The sequence below is a fragment of the Lepidochelys kempii genome, chromosome 13 (assembly GCF_965140265.1).
Source record: "Lepidochelys kempii isolate rLepKem1 chromosome 13, rLepKem1.hap2, whole genome shotgun sequence".
Classification (NCBI taxonomy): Eukaryota; Metazoa; Chordata; order Testudines; family Cheloniidae; genus Lepidochelys; species Lepidochelys kempii.
Window position 1 is genome coordinate 9,957,300 of NC_133268.1, and position 10,344 is coordinate 9,967,643.

Genomic DNA, 10,344 nt, shown 5'->3' on the forward strand with positions numbered 1-10,344 from the left:
ACCTTTCCAGAACTCCAGCTTCTTCCTCCTGTTTCCCTTCCTTTTGGAGACAAGGAAATATTTTTTTTTAAATGTAGCTGTAGTCTCACCTAACTTATCAAACCAAAGTGGGAGAGTTTTCAGTGGTAAGGACAAATATCTGACACAGTGGGCAGTGATAACAAATCCCAAACATCCCTAGTGCAGACGTATTGCTGGAAGGGGACTAACCTCTTGTCTCAGATAACCTGGCTTCAGTCATGCAGTCACTGCGATGATTTAAAGTCTCTGGTCAATAGAGGCACAAGACTAGTGGTTTCACCCCGTTTCCAGTGGGCAGATATCCACATCTAGAAACACCACTCCATCCATACTGGCACTATGTGGCAATGTTAGCAACATCTGCAGTAAAGCCAGGGATTGACTGGGCATGAGAATTGACTTACCCTCTCACTCCTAATGTGTGCTCCATGCAGGCCCAATGAGCCTAACTTGGGGACTAGGTGCATCATGTTTGCTAGGACCCCACCCTTTCCCGTTTCACTTTATTTACACAAACATTGCAGCTGTTTTGGGGGCCCTGTTTTGGGGGCTCAGGGCTCTGGTACAAGTGTCCCTCCCTCCCTCCACCCCTCTCATCATCCCTGGCTCCATCCAGGTCAGAGTTCGAGCAGTAGGGATGCCGTGGCTATGCTGCATCTCTCTCTCTCTCTCTCTCTCTCTCTGATAAATGGTGAGCTGTCCTTATGGTACATTTCAACAGCTCTAAATTCATTGAAAGCTAAGAAAGAAAACATCCAGCCCCCATCCTCCTGCCCCTTTTGTTAAATAGGGAAAAGGGGGAGGAAATAAAATGCAGCAAATTGTTCCCTTGTTGGGGTAAAGCCATACACTTCATATCAAAGACGTCAGGGAAGCTGTTTTAATGTGTTGCTGGCTATGATACAAGGCAGCTTCATGGGTCTTCACTAGGAAATATGGTGTGTTCTTTACTCATGTTAGCTAATATGAAAACTAACATGAGGTAAAATCCTAGTGAAGACCACAGAGTGTGTAGTTTTAACATGAGTTAGCAGGGTGAGGTAAAGACTAAGGGGGAGCCAAGATTTACCTGAACCAGCTAACTCATGTTAAAACTACACACTCTGTGATCTTCACTACGCTTTTACCTTGTATTGGTTTCCATGTTAGCTAACATGAGTAAAGAACACACCATATTTCCTAGTGAAGATGCACCTGTGGTCTTACTTTGGCATAAAGAGGGGAAGGCAGCTACTAAATTAAAGGAAATTGCATGCAAAAGCATTGCAAACTCTGCAGTTTTGGTTCATGGAGGTTTGACAAAATGTTTAGGTTTGGTTTTTTTAATAACTGAACCCTGAATTTCTCTTTGAATGTCAGGTTTAAAAACCCCAAAGCCACACTCAATAAAAACAGTTTGCGTTTTTCTGATTTGCAGAGCCCGTGCAAAACTGCCAAAGTTTTATGTGGTCATTAGGGTTGCCCACTTTGAATGAATTCCTGGAGATTTCATCACATAACATAATCTTTCATTCCTGGAGGGTGGCAACCCTAATGGTCATAAATGAAATCACAAGTCTTTCCCCACAGTCCATACATGGGAAATGAAGAAGGGCCTGAGTTTATTTCAAAGGTCTGTGTCCTTCAGCAGCCCTTCCAATAAACATGGGCCAAGTTTGGGGTATGTTATAGAGCTTCCAGCGCACCTGGGTCCAAGCAGCTTCAGGGTTTGTAAGAAGAGATGAGCCTCAACCAAAACACTGAACTTTGGCAAATTTAGTGGTTCAGCCCATCATTTCTTGCAAATAATGATCTGGCCAGCGCCAGTCCATAAATTGTGCTCATAGGGAAGGCAGTTTAGACAATCTCCTTTTTCTTTCCCAGCTCTCTCATATATCCAGCGAGCACATGTATGTTCAACATTTGGACAACACAAATCAGGGCCATTAACTCCATGTATTTCTGCTCTTGATTGCCAGAACATGCTGAACTTCTCAGTGTTTGTGACATTAAAGCTGAGTGAGAACAGAAGAATCCCCTCTCTGACAATTGCCTTACCTCACCCGAACTTTATCTCACCCCTTACCTGTTTTTTCTAATGGTGTATTCAGCTGTCCAGCCTGAAGTAAAAAGGATTCTCTTTAGTTGTCACATGAATTCTTCTAGCAAAACATTCAGAGTCTTTTCCTGGGACATAAACTGTTGGCTAAAATGTCACAGGATTTTATTTGACAATCTAAAGATAATTGCAAATAAGTTTATGCACTCATAAAAGATGATGTTATGCATCTATTAAATCTACCATATGGTAACTATTCACAGGGGGGCGGCAAGTGGAGATATTACTAAGTGTTCATTTAAAACAAACAGATGGAAAAGGGTAGTTTAGAAAAGTAATATTAATTACGAATGAGAATTTGTACAGCATCAAAGGCCCTCAAAGAGCTTGACAGACATTAATGAATTTGCATCCATGTGCCATAGAGAAGTATTGGACATTCCCACTTCAGAGATGATTCCAATAGCCCAGGTGCTTACAGCAGTAGAGTCAGTTGGGTTTTTTTTGGTGATTTTTTTTCCGCCAAAAAATGGCTATTCCTTTAACCTAAATTGGTTTTGATGAATCTCTCGACTCAAATGCTGAAGAAAAGTTTCAAAATTGTCAAAATGTTTTATTTTCACATTTTTTCAACAAAGGTTTCCATTTTTCTGGTTCGAAATGACTTTTCATTTCAAAATTTAAGCTAATTGGACTGAAAAAGGTCAAAGAAAATGGGTCAAAATTGAAACTACATGTTTTGATTGACCCAAACAGGAAAAAAATAGTTTTTGATTTGCAAACATTTGAGATTTTGACTTTTTGTCCTGATTCAGGATGGTAAAAAACTGGTTACTCGAAGATATTTGAGAAACAGGAAAACCATTTCTTGCACAGGTCTACTAATAAATACTGGAAGTGTTTAAAAGTCAAATAAAAAGAATTTCTCTTCCTCTTTATGCGTTTTGGGGCAAATTTGCCAGCCCATAGTCCATGGGCCTGGAGGGCTCCAAGTTTAGTGGGACTGATGTGGATCTACTGCAATGGGAGCAGGGGGCATGTGGAATTTGCTGCATGCTCTGTGAGGGCTCCATCTACTCCACGGTGCAGGTGTTTTGGAGGAGTGAGAACAAATGAAAGGAATGGTAGGGTTGGTGGATCCATAACTATGCGGATTCTCCAGCCAAAAGAAGTAGCCAATCTCCCCAGCTTCTGTGGTTCAAGATTTCATGCCCCAGGCCCGTTTTATTTGCAGTGAGAGCATGGTCCTGTCCCATATGCTGTATGGGATAGTTAATGTGCTTCCATCTTACTACCAAATGCACTACTGATTCTAATACATTTGGGCTACTCTACGCACCGGCATGTACTCTGGGTAAGCAACAGGTGAGTTGTGTTATAGGAGAAGCAGCTTCTAGCTCTAGAAAGGAGATCCAGCCAACAAGATTCCTCTTTATTTTTAGTGTCCTCTTTATTTTTAGTGTCTAGGAGACGGATCCATTTACAAATGGTTTTCAGAGGAGCCCCAAGGTTTACCTAATAAAATGATCCTTCAACTGCAGAAACAAATTACAGTGCAAACGAACAACAGAAATCTCAGCTCTTTCAATGTAAGTCAAATACGTCTCATTATTGTTGATGCACAGCATCATTACATTCACAGAAGCTGGAAATCCCTTGTGCCATTCAGCTTGACACAAACCAAATATAAAAAGCCTTGGCTGGATAATAAAGTCCCTTATTAAAGTGAAGATAATTTTGCTACTGTGCAAAACAAATATTTGTGCTCCTTGCTCATCTGGTCAAGTTTAAATGAGATCACTTGGTTAGAGGAGGGCACTGGTAGCCATCACTCCTGGCTTCTATTTCTATCTTTGCTGCTGAGTTGTATATAACCTTGACCAACCCACTTACCCTCTTTAAGCTTCATTTTAATTCCCTCTGTAAAACAGGCATAACAATATTTATCCTTAATGTCTGAGCACTGCTTTGAGACCTGCGGATGGGAGGTGTTCTTTAACGGGCCGAATAATTACTTGTGTTATTATTGTCTCTGGCTTAAGGTATTGCAGTGACAGGTTCTAAAGAGGGGTGTTTTTTTTTCAAGTTAAATGAACTGTATTAACTGCAGTGCAAACTTTCTTCTAGCAAGTCTTCATTTTGAAGGATGACTGAAACTTCAACAGTATCCCACTTTGCCATGACAAACAGTTTAAATGTACCATGGTGACAGGTTAACTTTAAAGCTATTTCAAGTTAATCACATGCTGCTAGAGACCATTGTGCACAGACAAGTCCTACGCTGGCAATTCTAACAAAGTATAGAAGATTCCATTTTGCGTTCGCCTCAGCTAAGGTATTAATTGAATAAAGAGGTAGAAATGAAACCAACTCCAAGTGCTCCATTAAATAGTTAAGTGGGTTCAGCTTTCTCACTCATCTCTGAAAATCTAGACTGTCTATAAAAACATTGAAAATATATGAAGACATGACCAAATTATGGCTGCTCCACACGGGTGATGTTTAGGGAGTGAGTACAGGGAACTCATTTTTCCACCAGAGCTACTGTGCACAATTTAAAAGACGCACGCCCTAATCATGTGAGGAAGGCACTGTAGCCTGTAGCAGCAGGCTATAAGTCAGAAAGTTATGAGTTCTAATCCTGGTTCTACCACGGGCTTGACTGAAGCAACCGTGCTCTTGTCTCTGAGATTCACTATGTGGGGATGATATTTACATACCCACCTCACAGGGTTCTTGGATTTGGGCTTGTGCATTACACATGTGGCAAAATTACGTGTGGAGCAGACACTCCAGGGTAGCAAGGTGACCATGACACTATCTGATCCCCTCTTTGCTCTGGCAAGTATGAGAGGGAGGCCTCCAAAGGTGCCATGAAGTCCACCGGTGAGTGTTCTTATCCCTGTTCCTCATTGAAGCACATTGCTCTAGCTACCACTGCTTTTGCAATGCACACACCCCACTGAGGCTCTGGGAGCCTTGACTAGAAATTCCCTGTGGTATCGGTGGACTTTAAAAGCCCCGGGACTGCAGTAATCACACAAGGACAGGACACACTCAATGAATGGGACGCTGGTAAGGAAGAATTACTAAAGAAGGCTGTTATCAATTGATATACCAAATTAGTGCTAAAACATGTAAATTGTTAATGATGTGTTGTTTCCATTAGGGAACAGAAGGTTCAAAAGGCAAAAAAAGTTTGCTGGCTAGCACAGCAAGAATCTCTTTAATGTTTAGCCTTGGGGGAGGGGGAACAATACATTGATCTTCTGAATAGGTTTGTCTGTAATCATGTATGAAGTTTCATCATATGAATATCATCAGCATAAATGAGAAGATCTAATTCATTTAGCAGGTTTATTTACTAAGCAACTTAGAGCAGATTAGATCATGGCTGTGTTTTACCATTTGGCACATATGATATTTATTGACTTAATGGCTTCATTAAGGAACATTCAGAGAGTGTATTAACTGAGGGAGTCTATAGATCAACCTGCTGCAAATTTACTAACTTAGTTTGAGCATTTTGCTATTTCAGTTACAGACTTAACTGTCTCCAATAAGGTTTCCCGTGTGAATTTAATAAGAGAATTATTGTACCAAAGAGTTATTAAAAGCATGTGAGTTTTAGCATCCATATAAGAGTGGGTCCGGATATTCTGCAAGTTGATAAACCTCAACTGGACCTTAAGTATTTGCTTTAATTGAATGAAAATCTAGCCATTTTAATGCATGCACTGGTGTTTGCAAATATCAATTATTATGCCCACAATTTAAGCATCTGCATTTTCAGCTGCAGTATTTGTGTGTGGACATGTGCAATACATGGCTAAGTGCTCTGTCTCCCTCAGGCAGCTGGTCCACGTAGAGGATACAGAGCCTGCAAATCCTGCTAGCTAACAGACTTTCTCCTTTAGCTTCTATGGCAGAGAGCCGCGCTTTTCACACCAATGCCAAAGATTTAGTACCCATTGTCAGCTCATGGTTGTATTTGTAACATATGTGAGAATGTGCACAGACTTCACTTAATAGAAGTCAGGTTCCAGAAATGCTCATATTCAGTTGTCCTATTAAGTGTACCATGTAGAAGGTTAATGTATTTCTTTAAAAAAGTTTCTCAAAAGATATACTAACTTGTCTATAATTTGCGTCAGTGAAGACACCCAAGAGAAATGCTTTGCTGTAGAAAGAGGAAAGGGGCTGCTACATAGTTGGAGGTGATATCCACTCTCAGTAAGCAGTCAGCAGCACTGCATCAGGTTACGCAGCCAAGGAGCCCCTGACCACCCTCCAGGCGGCTGCAGTCTGGTGCTCACTGAAAGGCTGAGGGCAGCGCTTGGTGAACAGCCCTTCAGCCAGGAGTCGTGCGGTGTGATATGGGGCAGCAGTGCTGGTGCATTTGAATTTATAAATCAACACATTGTGTGTTAGAAGTGATGCAATCTGATATTATATATGTAACCAGGAACACAAAGCAATGAAATATTACCAGTGTCTACACTTGGGTATAAAAAAAAATTGTCTCTTGCCCTGTGCTCTTGCATAAGACCTCCCTTGTGTAGGCTACCTGTATCACAGGTCAAAGCACAGGGAGACAGCAGCCTAAGGGCGTGTTGTCACTGCAGAAGTAGCTCCAGTTATCTACACTGAAGTTACTCCTTTCGAGTTAGCCTAGCTCGGGGGACACCGTCACCCTGCGAAATAACCTTCAAGTTGCTGCATCCACATAGGGGATGCACACTCTCATGTGTGGCACTAAGTCTTCTGGGGGCACCTCCCATGATTCCTAGTGCTTCCGTTACCTGAGTTAGTCTATGCATGTTTTTGCAATGTATTGTGGGAGAACTTATCTGTTCTTTCTGGAAATTGTGGGAAGGCATTGGAGGACAAGTGGAGCTAGCTTGTGTCCACAGTGCATAGATTCATAGATTCCAAGGCCAGAAGGGATTATCTAGTCTGACCTGCTGTATAGCACAGACCATAGAAACCCCCCCCCACCCCCAAAAAATAATAATTTCCAAAGCAGATCTTTTAGAAAAACATCCAATCTTGATTTTAAAACTGTCAGTGATGGAGAATCCATCATGATCTCTCTAATTGTTCCAGTGCTTAATTACTCTCACTGTCAAAAATTTACATCTCATTTCCAGTCTAAATTTGTCGAGCTTCAACTTCTATCCATTGGATCATGTTAGATGTTTCTCTGCTAGATTGAAGAGCCCATTATTAAATATTGTTCCCCATGTAGGTAATTATACAGTAATCAAGACACCCCTTAACTTATTCATTAAGCTAAATAGATTGAACTCTTTGAGTCTATTCCTATAAGGCAGGTTTTCTAATCCTTTATTCATTGTCATGGCTCTTCTCTGAACCCTCTCAAATTTAACAATATCCTTCTTGAGTTGTGGGCACCATAACTGGACATGCTATTCCAGCAGTGGTCTGAACAGTGTCAGATACAACAGTAAAATAACCTCTCTACTCCTGCTCAAGATTCCACTGTTTATACATCCCGGGATCACATTAGCTCTTTTGGCCATATGTCACACTGGGACCTCATGTTGAGCTGATTATCCGCCATGACCCCCAAATCTTTTTCAGAATCTCTGCTCCTCAGGATAGAGTCCCCGTCCTGTAAATATGGTCTGCATTCCTTGTTCTTAAATGTAGACCATTACATTTAGCTATATGAAAACATATATTGTTTGCTGGCGCCCAGTTTATCACGTGATTCAGATCTCTCTGAATCAGTGACCTGTCTTCTTCATTGTTATCATTCCCCCAATTTTTGTGTCATCTGTGAACTTTATCTCTGATGATTTTATGTTTTCTTCCACGTCATTGATAAAAGTGTTAAATAGTGTAGGGCCAAGAACCAATCCCTGTGTAACCCCACTGGAAATACACATGCTTGATGGCAATTCCCTGTTTACAGCTACATTTTGAGATCTGTCAGTTAGCCATGTCTTTAATGTCTGCCATGTTAATTTTATATCGTTCTAGTTTATTAATCAAAATGTCATGCAGCAGTAAGTCAAACACCTTACTGAAGTCTTAGTATATTGTCAACACTATTACCTTTATCAAGCAAACTTGTAATTTCATTTAAAAAAAAGATATCAAGTTAGCTTGATAGGATCTATTTTCCATCAGCCCCTGCTGATCTGCATTAATTACATTACTCTCTGTTAATTCTTTACTAAGCGAGTCCCATACCAGCCTCTCCATTATCTTGCCTGGGATCAATGTCAGACTGACAGGCCTTATAATTACCCAGACCATCCCATTTACTTGTTTTAAAAACTGGCACAACATTAGTTTTCTTCCAGTCTTCTGGAACTTTCCCCATGCTCCAAAATGTATTGGAGAGTGGTTGGGCTAGCAGCTGACGAGTTGTGCTCACCTGAACTTTTGCCTATGCTCCCTCTCAGGCCAGTCAACCCAAGTTAAAAATATTTTAACTGAGGACTTTTGTGTTGAGTGAGGAGCAACACTTGAGTCATAACTTTGCCGTGAAGACAACCCAAAGTGAAGCTGCTGCTCCCCTTCCCACCCAGAGTCCTGCTTTGTCCCCCTCCCCAATGTACCAGCCAGCGCAGCAGAGAAGTCATCTGATGCTGGTCTATACTAGCAATACGTGACTTCCCTAGGGGAGTGAGGAGAGAGGTCGGGGATTAGTCGTGACCCTTCCAGTCACAGTTTGTTCTCTAGTCTGCTCCTGGGACCGTGCAGCGGCACATCACCCCTTATTCCACAAGAATATTCCCCATTTTAGATTGGGGAATTCGGCTGTTCAGGGGAAAACACATTGGTTGACAAGTGATTAGAAATCAGTGAAGCAAAAAACAAGATACGTTTCTTCAGAAAATATCCAAGCTGTTAATTATTAATTTAGAGTGACTTCAAAAAGCGATCCCTAACCATCTAATGGTTTCCTCCTGGTAACTTCCCAGGCTACAGGTGGTTGGTGAGAGCTTAATAAAACAGCTGCTCATCAGCTCCGGTTTCTCATTATCTTAACTTAAAGAGATTCACTGTCTGTGATCATGTTAGAAAACAACTCTGCTTTCAAGAGCCGCACCATATGTTTACATATAGCAAAGCCTGATCTGCAAAGCAGCTATGGTAGGCAGACCTTGCAGATTTGGTCTGGCTAGGTAGAGGGGTTGATCCTTCACAGCACAGGTATGGAGTGCTGTGTGTGAGCACAAAGTGATGAGTAAGACAGAATGCACAGGGCTGGATCTGGTGCCCATGAGACGCAGCTACCAAGGTACTTCTGAGGGCAGCACGTAGCTAAGTGCCCGTGAGCAAGAGGAGAGGCAACTTTAGAGCTGGTCAAAGTGTTTTCAGCAAAAAAAAAAATTGGCAGAAAGGTTTGGTTGTCGAATTTAATGTTTGATGGACTTTAGAAATTTTCAAAATGGTAAAAAAAAAAAAATCCCACGCTCACTTTTTTTCCTCCTCTGCATCACTCCTTTTTTCACTGGGGAAAAAAATGGGGAGAAAGTTCAAAAAGTGAGGGGAAAACAGGGAACCCCAACAATTTTAAAGGGCCTTTTTCAAAAGGAAACCAATCGCTTTTGAAGTGTTGTTTGTTGTTGAAAAACAAAACAAAAAACAAAATCAGGAAAAGTTTCAAATGAAACAGACAAAAACCTGTTTGGTTTTTTTTCTAAAAATTTTCACGGAAAAAATAAACAAATGAACCAATTTGCACTCTCCGTTAGAAACAGCACTGCCTCTGACATGCCCATTCTCTTCCCATGTCCATCGGGAAGAGCTGCTTTGCTTAGAAGACAAGAACTAGGGCTTAACTGTACTTGCAGCCTCTGTTTGCCTTTCAAGACTTGAGTTATAAGGCGGTCTGAGGGGGACAGGAAGGAGGTCATCTGCACCAACTACTAGAGGGCCAGGACAGATTACTTCCCCTTCCCACCTAGGAGCAAACTGAGACTCCCTCCGAGCACAGTTTGGCCCCTCATGTGCTCACAGGGCAGCACCAACCACTTGCTGCCCCTTACTCAGACCTTGTTAGTATTTAGGCCAGTGGGAGTTTTGTCTTTGATTTGGGTGGGTGCAGAGCCGGGACCTTAGTTCAGATGTCAGTCGTAAAAGGCACGGTGGGAAACACATACTTAAAACAGGAAAATGTGTGTAGTGAAAGCAAGAGGAAAGAGATGCAGAACTGGGAACACCAATAACTGTAGCTGTAATGGAGCCTCAGGGTAGGAAATCAGTGTCTGTGCAATTATTTAAAACTCCACTGAGTAAAAGATAAA